This window comes from Hyperolius riggenbachi, chromosome 4 (genome assembly GCF_040937935.1).
Source record: "Hyperolius riggenbachi isolate aHypRig1 chromosome 4, aHypRig1.pri, whole genome shotgun sequence".
Lineage (NCBI taxonomy): Eukaryota > Metazoa > Chordata > Amphibia > Anura > Hyperoliidae > Hyperolius > Hyperolius riggenbachi.
Genome location: NC_090649.1, coordinates 380,982,682 through 381,006,017, shown reverse-complemented (window position 1 = coordinate 381,006,017; position 23,336 = coordinate 380,982,682). Strand labels below are relative to the sequence as shown.

The window sequence follows — 23,336 nt, the reverse complement described above, 5'->3', positions numbered from 1 at the left end:
ATAGAGTACCTCCTCCTCTTCACCCCTGGTATTTATCACACACACACTTAGATACCCTGACCCTTCAGCCATAACATCCCTGTTGTTAGTCTTAGCCGGACCTGTTCATGTTCAGTTTAATCCCTATGCTCTGTTGGCAGTGGAAGCTCATCTCCCCCTTTCAGTTACCCTATATTAGGATTTCTTATGATAGGGGACGAAAACCACTAGAGGTATATACATAAATAACACACCCCGTTTGCTGTTATTTTTCTTTTTTTTTCTCTATCGCTGTTATTAATGGTGGCCCCAATATGCAGGAATGATGTTGCAGCTGTACTTGATATGATTTATGTATATTCATGTGATGATATCTTCCTGTATGGCATCAACGTATCTTTGTATACCTTTTGCACAATAAAGAATTTGAAAAAAAAAAAAAATATGGCAGCCTCCATATCACTCTCACTTAATTTGTCCTTTAAAGCAACCAGGATTTGTGAATTGTGATTATCCAATTGTTATGTTTTTGATGCTCAAATTGAGTATGACAACACTACACTAGATTGTGCTACCAAATATCCTGTGCATGAAATTAATTGCAAATTAAAGACTGCTAAATTACAAATATGTTAACCTGGAAAGCTGCAACTTAAAGTGAACCTCCAGACCAGGGGTCAGGAACCTTTTCGGCTGAGAGACATAAATGCCACATATTTTAAAATGTATTTCCCTGAGAGCCATACAATATGTTTCAAACTGAGACAGTGCACATACGCATCAGAGAGCTCACGTCCCTGTTGCTATGGTGTTGTGTATACAGTTGATCCTCCAGGCAGCTGAAGTGTCAGACACATCTTCAGCTTCTCTTGGGTTTCTGCAACATCACCAATTTCCCAGAGAGCCAGGAAAAATACCAACTAACAGCTTGTACAATTATAGCAAGCTGACATGGGGGTTGATACACTTTGTAGGACGAGATCCCCGCACTTTGGTCCAATAGGCTGCCTGTCAAGTGGCAGACAGCCTATTAGGCCAATCAAAGTGCGGGGATCTCGTCCTACAAAGTCACTGAACCTGACAGAGTCCAAAGTGGGATAATTGGAGCAGCTGTTAATTTTGAGGGGAGTGTGAGTAAGTTAGTAGTTCATGCTATAGCAGTAGTGTGCCTACTTTGAAAATTCTACTTGCGCTGCCACACTAAGCTGCGCTGCTTGAGCAGTGTAGCTTAGTGAATCAACCCCTACTGATTTGTCTGCGAGCCAGATACAGCCATCAAAGGAGCCATGTCTGGCTCCCGAGCCATAGGTTCCCTACCCCTGCTCCAGACTAAAATCTACTCAGCAGCACTGAAAAGGCTTGGTGTTTCTTTAACAGTTTCACGCCGTCAGAACTTTTTTTTCCTACCCAAGCCTCATTTTCAGCTGCACAGAAGATAAGTTCCACCCCATCAAAGAAATCTGCCCAGGCATGTTTCCCCTGATGCTGTGCAAAGCATGATGGTATTTCTGATGTTGTTGTTCTCGTTCTGCTGTTTTGTCACAAATTTGTTTGTTTTTTATTTTAAATTTGAGATTTGAAGCCTACCGCGCAGTTGTCACCTCCTTTCAACCAAAAAGATGGCTGACCCCATGAAATCACAAACATTTGCCTGTTCTTTTATAACAGGGTGGGTAAGAGATGATATTACCTATTTTAATTAACATAACTAATGTAACTTAATGACAGTATGTTTGTTTAGGCTGAAGTTCCTCTTTAAAGGACTTACGAGGCCAAGTATAGAAAACAAAATAAAAATAGTTAGCTACCTGCATCAGCCGTACAGAAAAGTATTTTGATTGCTTAAAGCAGGGATCCCCAACCTGTGGTCCGCGGCCCACTGGTGGTCCGCAGGACGTTTTCAGTTGGGCCGCGGGACTGCCCTCTTGTCTGTCCCCACCGCCCCGCCCCCTCCGCTGCTGTTACCTTTGGCGGCCGCGTGGTCTCTTATATTCCCCTTTTCTCTCTTCCCAGCGTGTGAGTCACAACAGCGCGCCCTGCGGCTGTTGTGATAGATAGGGAGGAAGCAGGAGAGAAAGAGCGGCCTCCTGTAGCAGCGCGCCGTTACTATGGGAACCGCTCTCTCCTTCCTGCTTCCTCCCTCTCTATCACAGCAGCCGCAGGGCGGGCTGTTGTGACTCACACGCTGGGAAGAGAGAGAGAGGGGAATATGAGAGACCGCCGGCCAAGGTAACTGCAGCGGCGGCCGCGGGGGGGTGGGGTGGGAGGTGGGGGCTGCTATACTGGGGCACTATACTTGCTATACTGGGGCACTATACTTGCTATACTGGGGCACTATACTAGGGCACTATACTTGCTATACTGGGGCACTATACTTGCTATACTTGGCACTATACTAGGGCACTATACTTGCTATACTGGGGCACTACCCACTATACTTGCTATACTAGGGCACTATACTAGGCGTAGTGGGCACTATACTGGCTATACTGGGGCGCTATACTGGGGCACTATACTAGCTATACTGGGGCACTATACTAGCTATACTGGGGCATACTAGCTATACTGGGGCATACTAGCTATACTGGGGCATACTAGCTATACTGGGGCACTATACTAGCTATACTGGGGCACTATACTAGCTATACTGAGGCACTATACTAGCTATACTGGGCACTATACTAGCCGTACTGGGGCTTTACTAGCTATACTGGGGCATACTAGCTATACTGGGGCACTATACTAGCTATACTGGCGCACTATACTAGCTATACTGGGGCACTATACTAGCTATACTGGGGCACTATATTAGCTATACTGGGGCATACTAACTATACTGGGGCATACTAGCTATACTGGGCACTTTACTAGCTATACTGGGGCACTACCTACCCATACTGGGCACTATACTAGCTATACTGGGGCACTACCTACCTATACTGGGCACTATACTAGTTACACTGGGCACTATATTAGCTTTACTGGGTACTATATTAGCTTTACTGGGCACTATACTAGCTATACTGGGGTAACTGTACTAGCCATACTGGGGCAACTAAACTCCCTATACTGGGGCAACTAAACTCCCTATACTGGGGCAACTATGCTAGCTATATGCCCCCCCCCCCCCCCGTAACCCGCTGTGCACGACACTGTCCACTAGGACGCTAAACCTTTTTTTTATGTTTTTTTCTATTCTTGGCCTCGTAAGTCCTTTAAGCAATCAAAATACTTTTCTGTACGGACTTACGGATAAAGCAAATAATGCATTGACTGTTTTACCTTCACAGGTGTTCAAACACCTTCATATTTCATTGATTTCAGAGAAAACTCAGTTAGTTTACATAATCCTTTATTTTCCATATGAGACCTGCAAAGCACTGCAGTAAGTACAAGCAGTTAATGGGTCTTACATTAGGCCAGCTGCACATCAGGGAAAGAGATGAAATATTAAAAAGTCTTCAACCCCAGGGTTTCCTTATATTTTTCCTTAAATGATACATGATTGAGCTGACCTGCTGCTTCACATTCTTACTATACTGCAAAATAAAGTAAGCAATGTGCATATTTATAGTATGTGAAATGAAACACACATGGTATAATATAATGTAAACAACAAATATCATGCATAAAAAGAACATGAGTATTTTTTTTCTAGTTCAAGGTAAAGGCTTCCATTTATATATATATAAAAAAAAAATGATAGTTACATGGTTTGGTTGAAAAAAATGGCACTTGTCCAAGTTCAAACACGGTATTTCATAACATCCATAGAAAGGAATATTTTCACCTTCTCATTTGATACTCAAAGAAACAAAGATTGATTTATTCATTGTGTTACTAAAGTCTACCTGACACAGTTCTTAAAAAATGTCATCCTGTTTTCTACCATCCTACAAGTTCCTAAACCTATTCTAATGTGCCCTGGCTTACTGCAGCACTTTCTACTATCACCCTCTCTGTAATAAATCAATGTATCTTTCCCCTGTTGGACTTGTTGCCCTGTGTCTGGAAGGCTGCCAACTCTTCAGTGTTGATCTGGTGTGTGTGTGTGTGTGTGTGTGTGTGTGCGTGCGTGCGTGCGTGCGTGCGTGCGTGCGTGCGTGCGTGCGTGCGTCTTTTACAAGCTGGATAAATCCTCTGTTGTGAAAGTCATATGCTGAGGAATTACAGACACGGGCAGAGCTGTCTGCAGGAAGATACAATCAACATGTAACTCTTCAGTGGGTGAGAGCTGCAGGGGGAAAGAAACACACAAATGATCTCTTGAGATTCAAAAGGAAAGCTGTATACAGCCTGCTTGAGTATGGATTACACAACAAATTGGAGTAAAGCTACTACTGGTGCTCACGGTACTACCCAAATAAATACTGAAATCATAATTATAAAAGTATATAATGCAATTTTATTAAAAAATCTGTTCCATGAACAAGGTTAAAAATAACATGAGATGGCCATCTCCTCATGCAGACCCACATCACACCACCACTCACACATCCAACTGGCCAGGTATTTACCAAAAGTGAGCTCACATAGATGGAATGGGACCTATAGGAAGCGGGACTGTCCACAACAGCAATGATCAAATAAGCATCCAGAGCAAGCTTGTAGTATGGATGGATTTTCTATCTGTGGACATAGCGTACATCAACCTACTTCCTGTTTTGGTGGCCATTTTGTTTGTTTATAAACAAACTTTTTAAAACTGTTTTTGACTACTTTTAATGCGGCGGGGAGAGGCGAAATTGTGACAGAGAGGAATAGGAGATGTCCCCTAACGCACTGGTATGTTTACTTTTGTGCGATTTTAACAATACAGATTCTCTTTAAATTAGGCCTATTCCAGTTTACTTTTTCTCGCCTCCGCTCCTGGGCGGAAAAGAACTTGCTTGGGGGATATTATCACCCAGCGAGTTCTTTACACTAGATCCAATTGCATTTTTCATGCTGCCGGGAAGCGATGTTTGCTTGAGCGTTAGCTTATGCTGGGGATACACGGTACGACCCGGTGGCTCGATTAGCCACCGGATCGACCCTCACCGCCATCTGGATCGATTCCTGCTCGTCTCCGCGGGCGCTTCCTTATCTTCCGACTCGACTCTTCCGCTCGACTCCCCGCTATTGTCCGCCCGCGGAGGGGGAAAACGTACCGTGTATCCCCAGCATTAGACCTGCAAAAAGCAGGTCTAAACCAGTTAATGCACATCATCTCTGCTGCATCTGGGAGTCTCCTTTACTAAAGAGACCCCCAGAGCTTCCCCCATCAGGCCGCTGCACATCGCCGAAGCCCCCCGCATCGCGTGAATAATGCTCCATAATGATTAGCCATCGCACAAAGGAAACCGGCAATAGGATTTGCAGGTAATCTTCGCGCAATGGCAAGGTGATAAGTAGCTCGCACCTGCAAGCTATTTATCACCTAGAATAGAATATGGTCCTAAGGCCTCTTGCACACTACATACGATGATTTTTTATACAATCCGACTTTTGATTCCGATTAAAAATCGTAGCAGCACGCAGTACTTTTATTTAATCTGAATCACAAATCAGATCATATAAAACATCAAAATAGCATGTAGTGTGCAAGAGGCCTTAGGGCCTGTTTCCACTACACACAGATTCTGGATGCAGAAAAAATGACTCAAATGAATGCCTATGGGCCGGTTTACACTAAACGCGGTGTTTCTGATGCAGATTTCCCATAGGCATTCATTGGAGTCCGTTTTTCTGCATCCAGAATCTGCGTGTAGTGGAAATAGGCCCTTAAGCCTGGTTTCAAAGTGTTCCGTTGCATAATGCATACATTAAAATGTGTGTGAACTGCAATGGAGACTGGACATAGACATCAATTCAGAGCCTGCATACAGTGAGGTAGAATAACGCAATCAGCTACAATGCAGAGATGTGAACAGGCCCATAGAATTGTATGGGCAGCGAGCTGACTTGCAGAATTATTCTGCAACATAAATGAATCAGCATTAACTAGCCCTATGGCTATGTTAACAGTGGGACATTGCGTTGTAATTCCTGTGTAACAGGAACACATTGTAACAAGTCGTACCGCATGTTACATTGTATCGCATACAGTCAATGAAAAGTATGCTTCACTTTACTGTTAACATGCGTGTTTGGCGATAAAACCCTGCATGCATGGCGTAACAATCTCGCAACCTGTTGTACCCACAATGCACCCTTCGCACTGTGAATGCCACATTGCAGTGTGGTAAGCTGTGTTACAAAGTAGCTGTTACAGCGCACTACTACTACTGTGAACGGGACCTTGGGCTTAGGTCACACTGCAAAACACAATTGCCAAGCACTTAGCAATTTGATTTGTTGAAGGTGAGTGCATTTTTACACATTCCTTCAAGCTGAATCACTTTAAAAAAATGCCTCACTCTAGCCAAATCGTAACACTGTCGTGGGAATTTCCTCAGAGGGTGACATTAAAAAAGTGATTTTGAAATTACAGGTAAAGAGGATTTAATGGCGCTTACAGTGTGAAACAACACTTAGGGTATGCACACACATACAATTTTGATTGGCCAATGACTGGTAAATTTAACAACATCCAAGTAGTATGAGCGCTTACTTACACAATCTGTTCAAAGGATTCAAAATGTGTTCACACCCACACTACACGGAAGTGGTAAAATTGGCCAATCAAAATTGAATGTGTTTACTCAGCCCTTCACCTGCGTTCTGGAAAGTTAATATTTTGGAAGACCAGTTTAAAGCAGACCTGAACTCAGAACTTCCTCTCCGCTCTAAAAGATATGCAACAGCATAGTAACCTTTAAAGAAAAACATTTGTTACAGCTGATACAATCCTACAATAAATCTTTAGTGTTTCTACTTCCTGCTTTTTTTCTTGCGTTCCTTCCTGCAGACAGACCTGGGCCAACAGGTTGCAAAAAGGTGCAAATATAGATGGATTGTACAGCAGTAGGCACTTCTGCCATCCACCGATCCTATGCACTAAAGGAATATGTGGGCAGCCTCTAGATAAGGCCATCTAGTACTAAAAAGAGTTTTTGTTTATCTACTGTTATTATCTCCTACTGCAGACTTACATTGGGATGGTGTGACAAGCCAGATGCCCAACGGCTTACCATATTCAGTGAGGCGGCACTTCCGGGTCTGCGGATACGAAGACTAATCCCATCAGCAGTGTATGGGATTCGCAATTCGGATGGAAATGCCGTCCGAATCGCTACCGCAAGCCGGCGGTGCCATTGTTCCCTATGGCAGAGTTTCCCCACGTGATCTGCCGGCGGGGAAACTCTGAGAATTCAGCGCGGAAACTGCGCAAAAGGAAATAAGCCCTCAGGGCCCATTAACACTAGAGCGTTTTGCCGAAATCGCGCTTTTTAAAGTGCTAGTGCAATAATACCCTATTGTCCCGTTCTCACTTGGGCGATTTGCGTTAATCATCGGCGATTAACGCAAATCTCCAAGCGTGTAGCCTGCACCATTTTCAGGCGATTTTCAGGCAAGCGCTTTTAGTGCTATAAAAGCGCTAAACGCAAATGTGAAAAAAATCGGCAAGTGTGAATGGCAATTTTTTTGCGTTAATCGCCAGAAATCGCCTGAGCAAAATGCTGGCAAAAGTGCTAGCGTTTTGCAAGTGGGAATGGGGCCTCAAAGTTTAAGAAAATTGGTATAACATAAAAGACAACTTCAACAATCACCATTAACAGGGTATGAATGCTCATTTAATATATTAAAGGTTCTGCAACATTCGTGTCACCCATGTGAAGAAGTAATAGTTGCTATAAGTAATAACTTGGTTGTGTCACCTTTGAAATGCACTGAAATACATCTACGAAAAGGAAATACACTCACCTAAAGGATTATTAGGAATACCTGTTCAATTTCTCATTAATGCAATTATCTAATCAACCAATCACATGGCAGTTGCTTCAATGCATTAAAGAGAAACTCTGACCAAGAATTGAACTTTATCCCAATCCGTAGCTGATACCCCCTTTTATATGAGAAATCTATTCCTTTTCACAAGACCATCATGGGACGCTGTATGGCTGATATTGTGGTGAAACCCCTCCCACAAGAAACAAGAAAAGAATGTACTTTGGGCAGTTTCTGCTGCATTGTGGGAAATAGCTGTTTATACCGGTTTCCAACTGCCAAAAAAGCATGCAGCAGCTACATCACCTGCCAACAGTAAAAATGTCACCATGTAATAAATATCAGAATGTTAATCAGGGATTTAAAAGATTTTACAATGGGCAAACACTGACTAAATCATTTATACATAATTATTGTTTTTTATTACATTATTTTCACTGGAGTTCCTCTTTAAGGGGTGTGGTCCTTGTCAAGACAATCTCCTGAACTCCAAACTGAATGTCAGAATGGGAAAGAAAGGCGATTTAAGCAATTTTGTGCGTGGCATGGTTGTTGGTGCCAGATGGGCCGGGTCTGAGTATTTCACAATCTGCTCAATTACTGGGATTTTCACGCACAGCCATTTCTAGGGTTTACAAAAGAATAGTGTTCAAAGGAAAAAACATGGATTATGTGGCAGTCCTGTGGGCGAAAATGCCTTGTTGATGCTAAAGGTCAGAGAATGGGCCCAATGATTCAAGCTGATAGAAAAGCAATGTTGACTGAAATAACCACTCGTTACAACCGAAATATACAGCAAAACATTTGTGAAGCCACAACACGCACAACCTTGAGGCGGATGGGCTACAACAGCAGGAGACCCTACCAGGTACCACTCATCTCCACTACAAATGGGAAAAAGAGGCTACAATTTGCACGAGCTCACCAAAATTGGACAGTTGAAGACTGGAAAAATGTTGCCTGGTCTGATGAGTATCGAAAGAGTCAGAATTTGGCGTAAACAGAATGAGAACATGGATCCATCATGCCTTGTTACCACTGTGCAGGCTGGTGGTGTGATGGTGTGGGGGATGTTTGCTTGGCACACTTTAGGCCCCTTAGTGCCAAATTGGGCATCGTTTAAATGCCACAGGCTACCTGAGCATTGTTTCTGACCATGTTCATCCCTTCATGACCGACCACCATGTACCCACTGTCTAATGGCTACTTCCAGCAGGATAATGCACCATGTCACAAAGCTCAAATCATTTCAAATTGGTTTCTGTGAGTTCACTGTACTAAAATGGCCCCCACAGTCACCAGATCTTAACCCAATAGAGCATCTTTGAGATGTGATGAAACAGAAGCCTCGTGCCCTGCATGTGCATCCCACATATCTCCATCAACTGCAAGATGCTATCCTATCAATATAGGCCAACATCTCTAAAAAAATGCTTTCAGCACCTTGTTGAATCAATGCAACGTAGAAATAAGGCAGTTCTGAAGGTGAAAGGGGGTCAAATAACGTATTGGTATGGTGTTCCTAATAATCCTTTAGGTGAGTGTAGATTTTGCCATTGCTATGGAGAGCTCAGGACTTTGACTAGGCCACTTTAATGCCGTCGTTTTAGGTTTTCTCAAACATCAAACTTACTTTTGTTCTTTGGATCAGGTCTTGCTGCACAAACCAAAGTCGCATGTGCTTCTGATTATAAGCTGAGGGCCAGGCATTCTCCTTCTGTACTTTATGGTAAACAGCTGAATTCATGTTTCCCTCACCAAAGCTCTAAAATAGCGAGGCGTTCTCACATCATCACAACACCACTGTGTTTGACTGCAGGCATTATATTTTACTACTGTAGTAGGCTGTGGTATTATAATGCAAGTTTAAACAGGACATCTGTCTTCCAAAAATTCCCAACTGCGGCGGGTTTTCAAATTGACACACGTCGCCATAGACTTACATTACCTCCAGTCTGCCACAAGTCGACGCAGAACTGCACAGCTACGTAAATAAGCCAGTGCGTTGGGGATGTGGCTAAAACGTCACTTCTGTCGCATCACGCCATACCGCGTCAGAATGAAAGTCTTCATAGACTTTCATTGCCCTACGGTGGGGTGTGGTAAATTTACCCCACTGCACCAGTGTGAAAGGGCCCTGAGGGCAGGGTTGGGAAGCACAGGTATCTAACGCTGTGGGTAAAGGCTCTCGGGTTTGTGCACATGAAAGTTTTTAATTGGAATGTGATGTGGAGCACAAATCTTGAAATGAATAGCCCACTAGGTTTTATAATACCTCAGTCTGTGGTCTGTATAAATACAGATTTGGTCCTGCAGAGGAGACAGAGCCTCTTGTCAGTGTTCAACTACACTGACAAGAGGTATAATAATGGTGTCCTCATGTCTTCTGACAGCCTGCATAAGCTCGCATGCAGTGGCTTGGTCAACAGAGTGTACATTTTTATTGGAAAACTAAGAGTATTCTTTCCTGACATGTGATGCCTAGTGTACATTCCCACCTTCATTTTAAATCTGAACTCCAGAGTTGAAATACCAAATGACTTATAATTCTGTCCAGTGAGTTCTCGGTTACCTTCTGACCGCTCTGCCATACAAAAAATAATAATAAAAAAAAAAATCAGCATTTCTAGCTCAAAGCCTTTTTCGTTGTTCTCTCTGTATAAAGCAACACAGCATAGGCATAACCCCTTCTTCAGCTTGCTGACAGTGCAGGTCAGGAACTAATGAGTTTATCATTCTGTTATCCTGTCCTGTAATCCTGTTAATCAAGCTCACAATCTTAGGTCTTGGTCTCACAAATCGATGTCTTGCTAGCAAGCAACTCATATCAGCAATTAAGCGAACAAATGTAAAAAACATTATAGCTGCTAGTACCGAGATCAGCAGCATATCAGCTAGCACTGCATCAACTAATTCCTGTCAATGGTTATATGATGCTTGCTACAGTGGTTTGCAAAAGTATTCGGCCCCCTTTAAGTTTTCCACATTTTGTCATATTACTGCCACAAACCTGAATCAATTGTATTGGAATTCCACGTGAAAGACTAATACAAAGTGGTATACACGTGAGAAGTGGAACGCAAATCATACAGGATTCCAAACATTTAAAAAAACAAAAAAAAAATAACTGCAAAGTGGGGTGTGCGTAATTATTCAGCCCTGAGTCAATACTTTGTAGAACCACCTTTTTCTGCAATTACAGCGGCCAGTCTTTTAGGGTATATCTCTACCAGCTTTGCACATCTAGAGACTGAAATCCTTGCCCATTCTTCTTTGCAAAACAGCTCCAGCTCAGATTAGATGGACAGCGTTTGTGAACAGCAGTTTTCAGATCTTGCCACAGATTCTCGATTGGATTTAGATCTGGACTTTGACTGGGCCATTCTAACACATGGATTTGTTTTGTTTTAATCCATTCCATTGTTGCCCTGGCTTTATGTTTAGGGTCATTGTCCTGCTGGAAGATGAACCTCCGCCCCAGTCAAGTCTTTTGCAGACTCCAAAAGGTTTTCTTCCAAGATTGCCCTGTATTTGGCTCCATCCATCTTCCCATCAACTCTGACCAGCTTCCCTGTCCTTGCTGAAGAGAAGCAACCCCAGAGCATGATGCTGCCACCACCATATTTGACAGTGGGGATGGTGTGTTCAGAGTGATGTGCAGTGTTAGTTTTCCGCCACACATAGCATTTTGCATTTTGGCCAAAAAGTTCAATTTTGGTCTCATCTGACCAGAGCACCTTCTTCCACAGGTTTGCTGTGTCCCCCACATGGCTTGTGGCAAACTGACTGCACTCAGACCAAAGGGGGCTAAATAATTATGCACACACCACTTTGTAGTTATTTATTTGTAAAAAATGTTTGGAATCATGTATGATTTTCATTCTACTTCTCAAGTGTACACCACTTTGTATTGGTCTTTCACGTGGAATTCCAATAACATTGATTCATGTTTGTAGCAGTAATATGACAAATTGTGGAAAACTTCAAGGGGGCCGAATACTTTTGCAAACCACTGTTTTTCTCTCTGTTCAGGTATGTTAATATGAAAGGTAAATGAGTCCAAGGGATGCATGAAAATCTGTAAAAATGACTATAAACAGCCCCCATCTGCCATGTTCTTATGTTCTGCCTGTCTGCAAACATCTACAAGCTGCATTGTTACATGCATCCTCCCAATGTTCCACACTCCATATTAATTTCACCTGCTCTGCTTTCCTCACCTTGCTCAGCTTCTCATGAACTGTTAGCTCTCCTGAAATCTCTCTCTCCCCCCAGCAGCTCAAAAAATTCACAAAGATTTAAATCCCATTAACATTTGCTTACTCTCTCCCTCCTGCTCTTACTTGCAGCTGGTGATATATCACCTAACCCTGGGCCACAGCTTGCTGCCAGACAAGCACCCCCTGCTCGCCTGCTTCACACACTTCACAGCCCTCTGTCTACAAATAACTTCAACATCCATCCTCGCCCCAACCTTATTTCTATCCATCCCACCCACAAACACATGCTCTCCCTACCCTTCGGTCTCTGGAATGTCAGATCCGTCCGCAATAAACTTACAGCAGTCCAATACCTCTTCCTCTCAAAAACCCTCACCATTCTCGCACTTACTGAGACATGGCTCACCCCCTCTGACTCTGCCGTAGGGGCTGTCCTCTCCTACGGTGGGCTTCACCTCAGTCACACCCTCAGACCAGACAACAGGACCGGGGGAGGGGTGCATCTGCTCCTCTCCCCATCCTGCACCTTCTGTGCCCTCACTCCACCTCCCTCCCTACAATTCACATTATTTGAGGTCCACACTATCCGCCTCTACAATCCCCTGCCAGCCATTGTTGCGGTCTTATCTGTTGAGCTCCACACCACAATTTCTTGACAACCTTGCTTCTTGGCTCCCACACATCCTCTCCTCTGACCTCCACCCCCCCCCCCCATCATCATCCTCGGGGATTTCAATATTCCCATCGATAAACCCAACAACTCTGACGTGACCCGGCTACTCACCATAGCCAACTCCCATGGCCTAGTACAACACACCAACACCCCCACCCACACAGTAGGTCACACACTCGACCTTATGTTCCCACCCTTAGACCATCACCTTCTCATCTTTAACCTCCTTACGGAAGGCACCTCCAAACTACCCGCCCACCAACCTGGTCAATGGCAGCAAAACCTATGCAAGCTCAACCTTAGTGTCCTTGCTGATCTCCTCCATGCCCTCTCCTCCACTCTCCCTGTCCTAATCTTGCTGCAGCTCAGTATCGCCAAACTCTCTCATCAACCCTAGAGAAAGCTGCTCCCCCAATATTCCGCTGCAACCGCCCCCCCCTAACCCCCAGCCCTGGCGCACTACCCATACTCGCAACCTCCAGAGGTTAACGCACCACTGAACGGAAACGGAGGAAAACTCGACTTATCCAGGATTTCCTACAGTACAAGACTAACCTGCTGCAGTTCCTTGGCCCCCAACTGTTCTCCCTATACACATCCTCCATTGGCAAGGTTATCTCCTCCATGGGTTTTAACTATCATCTGTATGCAGATGACACCCAGATCTACCTCCAGACCCCTGACATATCCACCACTACCATGGACAAGGTCTCCTTCTGTCTATCAGCCATCTCCTCCTGAATGTCTGCTAGGTTCCTGAAACTAAATCTAGACAAAATGGAATTTATGATCTTCCCACCCCGGCCATCTCTGAACCTCCCAGATGTGCATGTCACTGTTAACCACACTACCATTCGTCCAACCTCTCAAGCCCGCTGTCTGGGAGTCACCCTGCACTCCGCACTCTCCTTCACTCCCCACATCCAAAACCTCACAAAGTCCTGCAACTTCCACCTTCGTAACATCTGCAAGATCCGCCCTTTCCTGACCTCTGCCACAACCAAACTCCTCATCTATGCCCTCATAATTTCCTGCCTTGACTACTGCAATGCCCTTCTGTCTGGTCTCCCTATGACCTGAATAGCCCCGCTGCAGTTCATCACGAATGCGGCAGCCAGAATTATCCACTTCTCCTATCGCTCCACCACGGCAGCTCCCCTCCGTGAATCCCTCCACTGGCTTCCTATCCAGTCTAGAATAAGATTCAAGATACTGTGTCTGACCTACAAATCTGTCCACAAAACCTGTCCAACCTACATTTCCGATCTTACTCAGAGGTACGCACCACCGCTCACTCTGCTTCTCCAATGAACTTCGCCTGATCGCCCCCTGCATCACCCAGTCCCATGCACGCCTCCAGGACTTCTCAAGAGCTGCTCCAACACTATGGAACTCCCTACCTCCCCCCATTAGGGCAGCCCCCTCCAACATCTTAAAGGAGGCCCTCAAAACTCACCTTTTCACTCTGGCCTACCACCCCTCACAAGTGCTCTAAACCCGCAGCTGAACTCTGGTCCCCTACATTTCGTGTCCTTACCTCTCACTCTAGATTGTAAGTATTTGGGCAGGGTCCTCCTCCTTTTGTGTCCTACCTGATCATGCACCTCCATTATGCTATGCATTTCAGTGAACCTAACTTGCCTAATCTCCATGCTCCCATCCAGTGACTGACTAAGCATTATCTTGTACTTATACTGTGCTGCGTGATCTAGTTTTTCTTGTATTCCTGTATTGTAATATTGCTGCATGTCACCCCTAAATATTGTCTGTAACCTAAACTAATGTGCAGCGCTGCGTAATGTTGGCGCTTTATAAATACAATACAATTACAATAAATAATAAATAAATAATTTTGAAAATACTCCAGCCTCTGGATTGGAGCAAAGGCCCTCTCATTGTCAGGTAAGAGGTGTGGCCTTGCAATCTCTGATCTCACTCAATGCTGGGCTACCAGGAGTATGGCTGGAAGTCCGGATGTAGGAGTAAGGAGGAAGTCCGGATATAGCATGACCTGACTGATCATTCTGCAGCTTCCTCTTTTTTAAATGAGTGAAGATGGTAGGTGCCGACTTTTTACACAGATTTGCTTTACAACTATACATTTTTGGATGCCAGGTATGTCTCTTAAAGGGGCACTATGGTGAAAAATTGTAAAATTTTAAATATGTACAAACAAACAAATAAGAAGTATGTCTTTTCCAGAGGAAAATGAGCCATAAACTACTTTTATACTTTGTTGCTGTCACTTACAGTAGGTAGTAGAAATCTGACATTACCTACCGGTTTTGGACTAGTCCATCTCTTCATGAGGAGATTCTCAGGATTTTATTTATTTTCAAAAGCACTTAGTGAATGGCAATTGCTCTGTCCAACTGCCAAAAAACAGTGTAGCAAGCAGGGAAGCTTGCCAGCATCACTGTTTAAAAATCTTTTTAGGGAATATCTTTATAAAGAATAAAAGCCTTGTTGAGAATCCCCTTGTAAGGAACAAGGCAGCTGCGGCAAACAGCACCGCCACCGCAGCTGCCTCCGTGTCGCTGCCCGTCCTCCCAGCGTCTAGGACGCCGAGGACGGAACGTTCGTTGTTTCAATCAATTTGCAAATGGTGCATTGGAGCAGATGACATGACTTCTGTTTTCTTCATGTTAAGCAGTAGACCAGCTTTGTCATTTTCTTGTTTGACATTCATGACTAGGCTCTTCAATTCTTCCTCACGTTCAGCCATCTGCATATCTCATATTGTTAATATTCCTGTCAGCTAATTTAATTCTAGCATGTTACTCATGTAAACCAACTTTTCCCTTTTCAAATTTGGCATATAAGATACCGTAAATACAATATGCAACCTTGTCACTCTCATATCCTTTCACCTTCAGTTGTAAGACTGCATCTATGTTCCTAAGAGTTTTCACACACACACACACACACGCACACGCACACGCACACGCACACGCGCGCACGCACGCACACACGCACACACGCACACACGCGCACGCACACACACGAAAACTGAATAAAATGTACAGCACACTACAGCAATCACAAATAAGAGTCTCCATAGGCAGAAGAGGGCAGTGGATTCACAAGCATAATCTATATTTGTATTAGTTGGAGGCAGCTTTAATTTCATGATTCATTCTGGCGACTTTCAAAACAAAGCAATTAAAAACATAAACAAATATAAAAATAAAGATTTAGGAATGCATGCAAGCAAATAACATGATATTAAAATGGATGTAGGGGCATCCTCTAAGAAGCAAAAGAGCTATACAGTATAGGGATCTAAGAGCTAATTATATTGCTGTCTGTATTTTAATAATGATGCTGAGATGCAGATCGAAACATTGGTCAATTATTATACTATGATAAAATAGATGAGGTTTTAATGGGAAGACAGAAGTTATTTAACAGAGGCTGCGGATTGGGTTTTTCTAAAGACAAAAAGAAGCTGGATGAATATGATAAGGACTGACAAGCTGCCACAGCACATAATACAATGGCACACACTTGCAGAACGCTGTGTATATGTGCAGACTTCAAGGTTTCAGCCTTCATAAAATCAATACTGGCACAAAAGCAAACAGCAGAACTGTTAAATATGCAGCAGCTTACGTTTGGCTGTCTGCAAATAGATCTTCAATTCCTGTGCTTTCTTGTTAATCAGTCTATAACGGAAACTCCTGTTTTTGAAGCCCTTGCTTTTATTTAGAGGTCATTGCTTAAAGTACATATTATAATAACTATGAAATACACTAGAAATGTTTTAGATGACGACTTAAATAGTACAATTTAGAAATGAGGCCATATGCATCCCTTTACTACAACAAAACACTCTGTGACATATGAGGTTAAGGGCCTGATTTACAAATGCTCTCCAGGGCTAGAGAACTCTAGACAACCTCTTGGTCAAACTGTACATGACAAGATCTTTAGAATGGAGAAAGGGATAATTGGTGGGGTGGGAGTTCTTTGGCATATATGTCAAGAAGCGAACGTAAGTGGAATTCTTAGATGGAACGCTTAACCATACAAGCATTACACCAAGAGATGACATATATCCAAGTAAAGTAGCTTCAAATGATCATCTAATTAATCGATTATACCAGATGGAAAATACTGATCAATCTGCAGGGGGTTGGGAGCGAAGGTAGATTGATGGCCCACAGCAATGCATTGCATCAAGCAGTGCAACACCTTGGCTGGATAGATTTTAGATGTGTAATGTGTGGAGAGATTCAATCTTTCTCTGATCAGATTTTGATCTAAGAGTGGTTGCTCGTCTGGCCACAGCTGGTGCCCATCTATTAGTGTATGGGCACCTTCAGTAAGGGGATTCTTACATTTTATATCACACTTACTGCAGTTACACAGCTAGCTTATTGAAACAATTATGACCATATTAATCAGTGTCTCCACCCCACTACTCCCCTCAAGATTGTAAGCTCGCAAATGGCAGTGACCTTCTCCTAGTGTTTCTTATTCTGCTGTAATTTATCATATGAACATGTACCAGTATTGGTGATGTTTCAAAACAAACAACTATGTATGCATTTGTTCTTGTATTGCTGGATGTTCTGATTGTGCAGAGTTTTGAATTTCTCATGTACCTATGTTTCCCAATATTTGTTTTGTACAGAAGATGTTGGTTCAGTATAAATAAAAAATAATGTCCGATCTGATTTCCGATTGAAGTGAATGAAAAACAGTCGGAAATCAATCGGAAAAATGATCAGAAATCGATCGGAAATCAGATTGGACATGTTGGAAATAATCGTTCTGACAGTAAATATGCCAGAAAATCTCATAGTGTGTACCTAGCATAAGTAGACTGCAAAGTCTTAATCTGTAGACATTAGATCCTTTATGTTAGGCAATGTACACCGGGCTGCATACAATAAGCTGCATTCTCCTCTCACTTCTCAGTTCCCACCTCTCGGGGTTGTAACCTGTGGAGTTGCACTTACTGTACATGCTAACAATAAGTGCCAGGGGTTATTGACACTTAGAAAGGCATAAAAAGTATAAACTTCCATCTGTGCCTTTGTTACAGGGACCCAGCTATAGTATCTCGCATATAATGCAGGACACCATCCGCCTGGCTGAAAGACTCTTCTTTACAAATGTGAGTGCACCCTTTATAAAGACCAGAGTAACTTACAGTATAATTCACATATAAATAGATAAACCATAAAATAATTCACAAGTAACCTGAACTTGATGGCACTGGAGAGCCCGTAATTATGTATAATAATCAGCATGGCCTTTGCTTTTTTTTTCTGAGCTTGGCTGACCATAAACATACACTGGTTTTGATTAGAATTCAGCATGGTCACAAAGGAAGTCCTACTTTTGAAATTGCAGCTTCTATTTCTGGTTAAAAGTGACTGTTAGTTGGAGAGGTAAACAAAAATAAAGCTGGATTGCTAATAATGTGCCTATTTGCTTTTTCATTATACAATAGGTTAAATCATGTTACAAAGAAAAAGCTTTATAAATTCCTCACTTGAATGGTGTGACATTACTTGAGGCATGTGGATTGTAATTGGAGGACATACATTGGAGGACATAACTGTAGACCAACAGAAACAAGGCAGGAAAAACAATCAAGCTGATATATTGAAAATAAGTCCAAAAGGTCTGCTATAAAATGCCACAAAACAAAACACAGGGAGAAAGTTGACAGCTGGGTTAATTAGGTGCCTTGGCAAAGCAACATGAGGATATAGAGTCTAATATTCAAACACGACAAGAGATTTAAAGAGTGTGCATAAGGTTGAATTTATTAACTTCCTGGCTCTTGCTTTGCTGTATGCAAATGGAAATTATATGATTTTTTAGGAAAAGAATCATGTTTTATGTGCCATTTGTGGAAACCTAATAGGAAGTCTTAAATATGCAATTACGTAGTGGTTGTTGTATAAAAGGGGGCTTAAAGGACCACTACCGCGAAACACTTAGTTTTTAATCACACCCATAGTAGTTACATCAGTGATACAGAAGCTTCAGTGTGTAATTTTCATTATCTTGCATGTACCTTTAAATATCCTCATATCACTATGTCCTGCAGCGTCAGCCCAGGCACTAAAAGCTGACGGACTTCTGCAAGTAGAAATACAGCATAGGGGAAGCATAGGCAGGTAAACTAACTGTCGGTTTAATCCCAACAGTTAAGGACCCTCGCACTCCCTGCAGGCATTTGAGGAGACTGCGCTCCCCCCATACACGGCTGTGTAATGAGCCGCTATTCTGCAGATTGTGATCACCGCTGTCCTGCTTCTGCTGCGATGGCTGGGCAATGAGTCGCTCTCTTTGTCAGTAGTGGGGATTACACTGACAGGGAGAGCGACTCATTGCCCAGCCATCACAGCAGAAGCAGGACAGCGGCGATTGCATACTGCAGAAGAGCGGCTCATTACACAGCCGTGTACGGGGGGAGCGCTGTCTCCTCAAATGCCTGCAAAGCAGAGGATGCGGGGGTCCTTTTGATGTAAGCGCGCTGGATGAACAGAGATGACAGCTTGAGTTTTCACAGGCTTGGTTTGTGTAGAGCAGGGCGAACTGGGGGGAGGCGGGTTTAAACTGACAGTTTACCTGCCTAGACTTCCCCTATGCTGTATTTCTACTTGCAGAAGTCCCTCAGTGTTCAGTGCCTGGGGTGACGCTACAGGACATAGTGATATGAGGATATTTAAAGGTACATGCTCTCCGGCTCTCCCCTCTGCGCTCCCCTCCAGCATCTGGCAGCAGGCGGGTGGGCAGGGCACATACCTCCATCCACCGCAGAGGTTTCCGATATCTAAGTGCGTCACGCTACTTCCTATTTAAACAGGAAGTAGCGTCAGACACTTGGAGGAACTTCCAGCGGTGCACAAGTGTTTTAGGGCAATTTTGAAAATCAGCTGTGCTTGAAAAAAATGCCGAAAACGTCTTAGATGTGAACGAACCCTAAAGAAGGTAAAATGGTGATATTTAGTTGTAGGCATCCATAATAATATTAAATCGACTCCTGGCATGCAACTAACTCTGTAAATCACTGTAGCTTCACTAAATTAACAAAATAAATTTGGCTGTAGTTTTGCCTTTATCCTGCTGTGGTATGAGCTGAAATTTCATTTTAGTTAACATACCGATAATTTCATTTTAGTTAACATAAAGAAAGTATTGTTTGCACTGTACCTGATGCGAGGGTGAGATGGTTTTCCAGTTTGCAGTAATAGTGATCAATATCAGAAGCAACAATGGGCACATGTATATGCAGAAATTCAAAGGACTGCCTCAAACTAAACCAACCTAATGATATGCAATAGCACTTTTTTTTAACAATTGTTGCTTGTGTCCAATGATATGTTAAATAAATGTATAAACTTGTATTCAACAAATGACCCATTGTGTGGCCTTGTCCTCTTGTACATGTTTGCAAAACACATGTATTTTCTCCTTAAAAGCCCCATGATCCATTCTTTTCCTAAAATTTCTTACACAGATATACAGGCTGTGGGGAAACCAAAATTGGACAATATTTAGTTTTTGGCCTATTAAAATTGAAGATAAAGGTTGTTGTACCCCTAGGTCTGCTGTTTCTTTTTAAAGGTGGAAAACTGCTAAAGGTCAATGCTACATTCTTCTGATGCACTTGCAGTATGCTGATTGATAACTGGTACCAGAGATAAGTGTACCAGACACGTCGCTGTAAAAAGATTTTCTTCCTCCAGCCCCATGAGCACGGATGCATCCCACGCGCCATCCTCCCACGTGCCTCCGTTCAGCGGCAATCACTCCCGGGAACTGGCTCAGCCAAGCCAGTGAGGCTCTTCTGAGCATGTGCTGATGAACCGACTGGCGCAACAGCCAGTTTATCAGGAGCATTTGTGGCTGAACGGAGGCACTCGGGAAGACGGCGAGGGTTGCAACCGTGCTCATGGGGCTGGAGGAAGCCCAGAGTAAGTAAAAAATCTTTTTATAGCGATGTCTCTGGTTTCATTTATGGGTTTGGATGCAAGTTCTGCTTGGTGAAATTTGCCTTCTTAAAACAGAAGGAAACTTCCAATAATTCAGCTATAAGTGAACATTTGTGGTTTCCCACAATGCAGCACTACTGAATATGCAAATTGTCTCTTTTCGCTTCTGTAAGCCAGTAAAGCATCCAGAACCGCTGGTGTATAGCAAGCCTATAGCTTTAAATATTACACAGCTACATCAACCCCACATGTAGATAGCCTGTTTAAGACTTTTGGTCCTTATCAGTACAAGGCAGGGATTGATATGGCTGTATGGGATAGGGCTTGGACCAGTACAACACAGTAACCAAGCAGTTCACCTCTGTGTTTTTATAGGTTCCTTAAGTTTGCTGACCTGTTTAAGATGTTTTAAAGTGGGATTATACTCCAAAAACGAATATTTTTGTAACTACTCTTAGTTATATAAAAGAACATTTGAAAGCATTGCCAAGTATTCAGTGTGTAAAGTCTTTTTATTTTCACTGCAGAGAGCATTAGAAGCTTCCTTATCTCTTGTCATCGACAAAGGCAAGAATCTTCATGTGCTTGTGTTTTCATTCTGCCCCAGTCCTTAGCTACAGTCCCTTTAGCTGTGGTGCAAAATGGAGCAGGTAAAAACGGACTGTGCAGAATGGATGGGGTACGGAAACAGTCATAAAATATGCTATAACCCTGTTCTTTAATAGTAGAATTTATAGAGAATTTAGCCAGGCCAAGTAAGATCTCATCCTACTCAACTAGTGACCAAGAACACTGGAGCCTATCTTGCCATTTAAGAATACTTGGAGTTACATCCCCCAGTTTTTGGTACCATAACTGCATATATTACCAAGATCAAGCCCGGTTTATGCACATAAGAATGAAAATTTGACACAGCCTTCTTTTTAAAGGCTCAGGATCTACATTCATAATGACACAATAAAAATGTACCTATTAAATAGTCTGGGTTCATGTTCAAGATTGAAAATACACCTTTAGGTTGATACAAACAGACAAGTGCAAACTAAATAAGAGCGAAATGGAGTAATTTCTCATTGAGGCCAATTTGAATTTTTTCTCATATAACAACTGACATGTAACTTTTGGCACTGATCAACTACTTTTGCTCTGGTTATATTGTCCTTTTTATCAAGAGTATTTTCAACTTTTGGGTGATTATCATTATTCGCAGTAACTGACTGTGGCTCATGTTTTGGTTTAAAGCAGTTTATATTATCTTTCGCACAGCTTTGTTGATGTATTGTGTGTACACCTTTTGAATTTATTACCTCGAGCATGCAGTGCAGACATTTAACTAGCAGTAAAGAATGAAAACGATAATGATCCATTCTTATTAAACATATACAGTAGTTCTTTGTGCTGAAGGTGTGATTACAAAACGTCCCATTTCCAGCGCAGCTGATTAGATCCACCTTGTCTTCTTCTAAAAGCCCAAGGCTTAATTTTTAATCCCGCCGACATTTTTACAGCTTATTATCAACACTTTATTCATGGGGGGACTTGCCACTCTTGGCAAACAAAATATGGAGATAGAGCTCGTTCGGAATAAATTAGACAGCAGAGACCTTGTGGATAGGCACAAGAGCAAAGTGATAAATCATTTTCATTTCACTAATACAAAGTTTCAATGAAATGTAATCAAAAGCGTTGAGTGTTCATCAAAAAAGGAGATCATTTACTTCTCAGATAAGGTTAATTCAGTTTTATTCCAGTTGGGCTGATATGGAAATCGGACGTCACAGTTCGAGACCCGCTAAGTCTTTCCTTGTGTGCTGGGATGTCCTATCTCTCTGAACAAACAAGTCATCAAATATACTTATCACTGCCTTTCGGCTCTATATCATTCCCCGACTACCATTCTGTTACGTGCTTACCCGCCTGTTGTGTGTTTAGACTATTAATGACCAGCGGCTGCTCCTGTCCGAGCCGGCAGAGGAGAAAAGAAATGTCTTCTGTAAATCAGGCTCCTTGACATCTATGGCTTTCAGGACTGGCATAAAGCATGCTTCATTTAAAAACCGCAGTCCCTGATATGAAGATTTGTGTGTGCTGATTCGCTGGTCTGGGATCTTGCACAGTAAAGCTCTTCAGAATATGACTAGTACCACTCAATGCACAACTTAAGATGCCATTCTAACTAAAATGGGAACATACATCTTAAGGTTTTCACAAAATGGCAAATTCATTCGAAGAATGTCTACAATATTATTTTACAACATAGTGCTAACGAAATCCACCAAAACACTTCCATGTGGCCTGACAAAATCATGAAAGTCAAACGTTTTTGTCTTTGAAAGATGAGGAATATCATTTTTCACCTGCTTAAAACATAAGGCATTTGTGACAAATAAGTTTTAAGTAAGTAGCTGTGGCTATTCATAATGTATCACTCCCAAATATGCAAATCATCTATTTATGCCCCTGGAATCCAGGCACAAATCAAGAACTGCTGGTGTATAGTGAGCCTATAGCTTAGAGACATTTTACAAAGCAACATCACCAACCCTTTAAGCACTCCTGAATCAGGTGGCGGGTTGGGGGGGGGGGGTGGCTCGGCTCCACTCAGACAAACTTCCGTGAGCATGTGCATCAGGAGAG

The 23,336-nt window shown here is 42.7% G+C and overlaps 1 protein-coding gene across 3 annotated transcripts in view; it reads right to left on the bottom strand.

Moving 5' to 3' along the window:
- The window catches only part of TTC27 (tetratricopeptide repeat domain 27), a 564,428-nt gene that overhangs the window by 432,502 nt on the left and 108,590 nt on the right, over positions 1-23,336 (bottom strand). The window contains exon 1 of one of the 3 annotated variants that reach the window (XM_068232112.1): positions 7,825-7,901. The exons of the other annotated variants lie outside the window; for them this stretch is intronic. The gene's annotated coding sequence lies outside the window, so the exon portion shown is untranslated. Of the gene's footprint in view, positions 1-7,824; positions 7,902-23,336 lie in introns of those variants that run through there. 3 annotated transcript variants of the gene reach the window in all.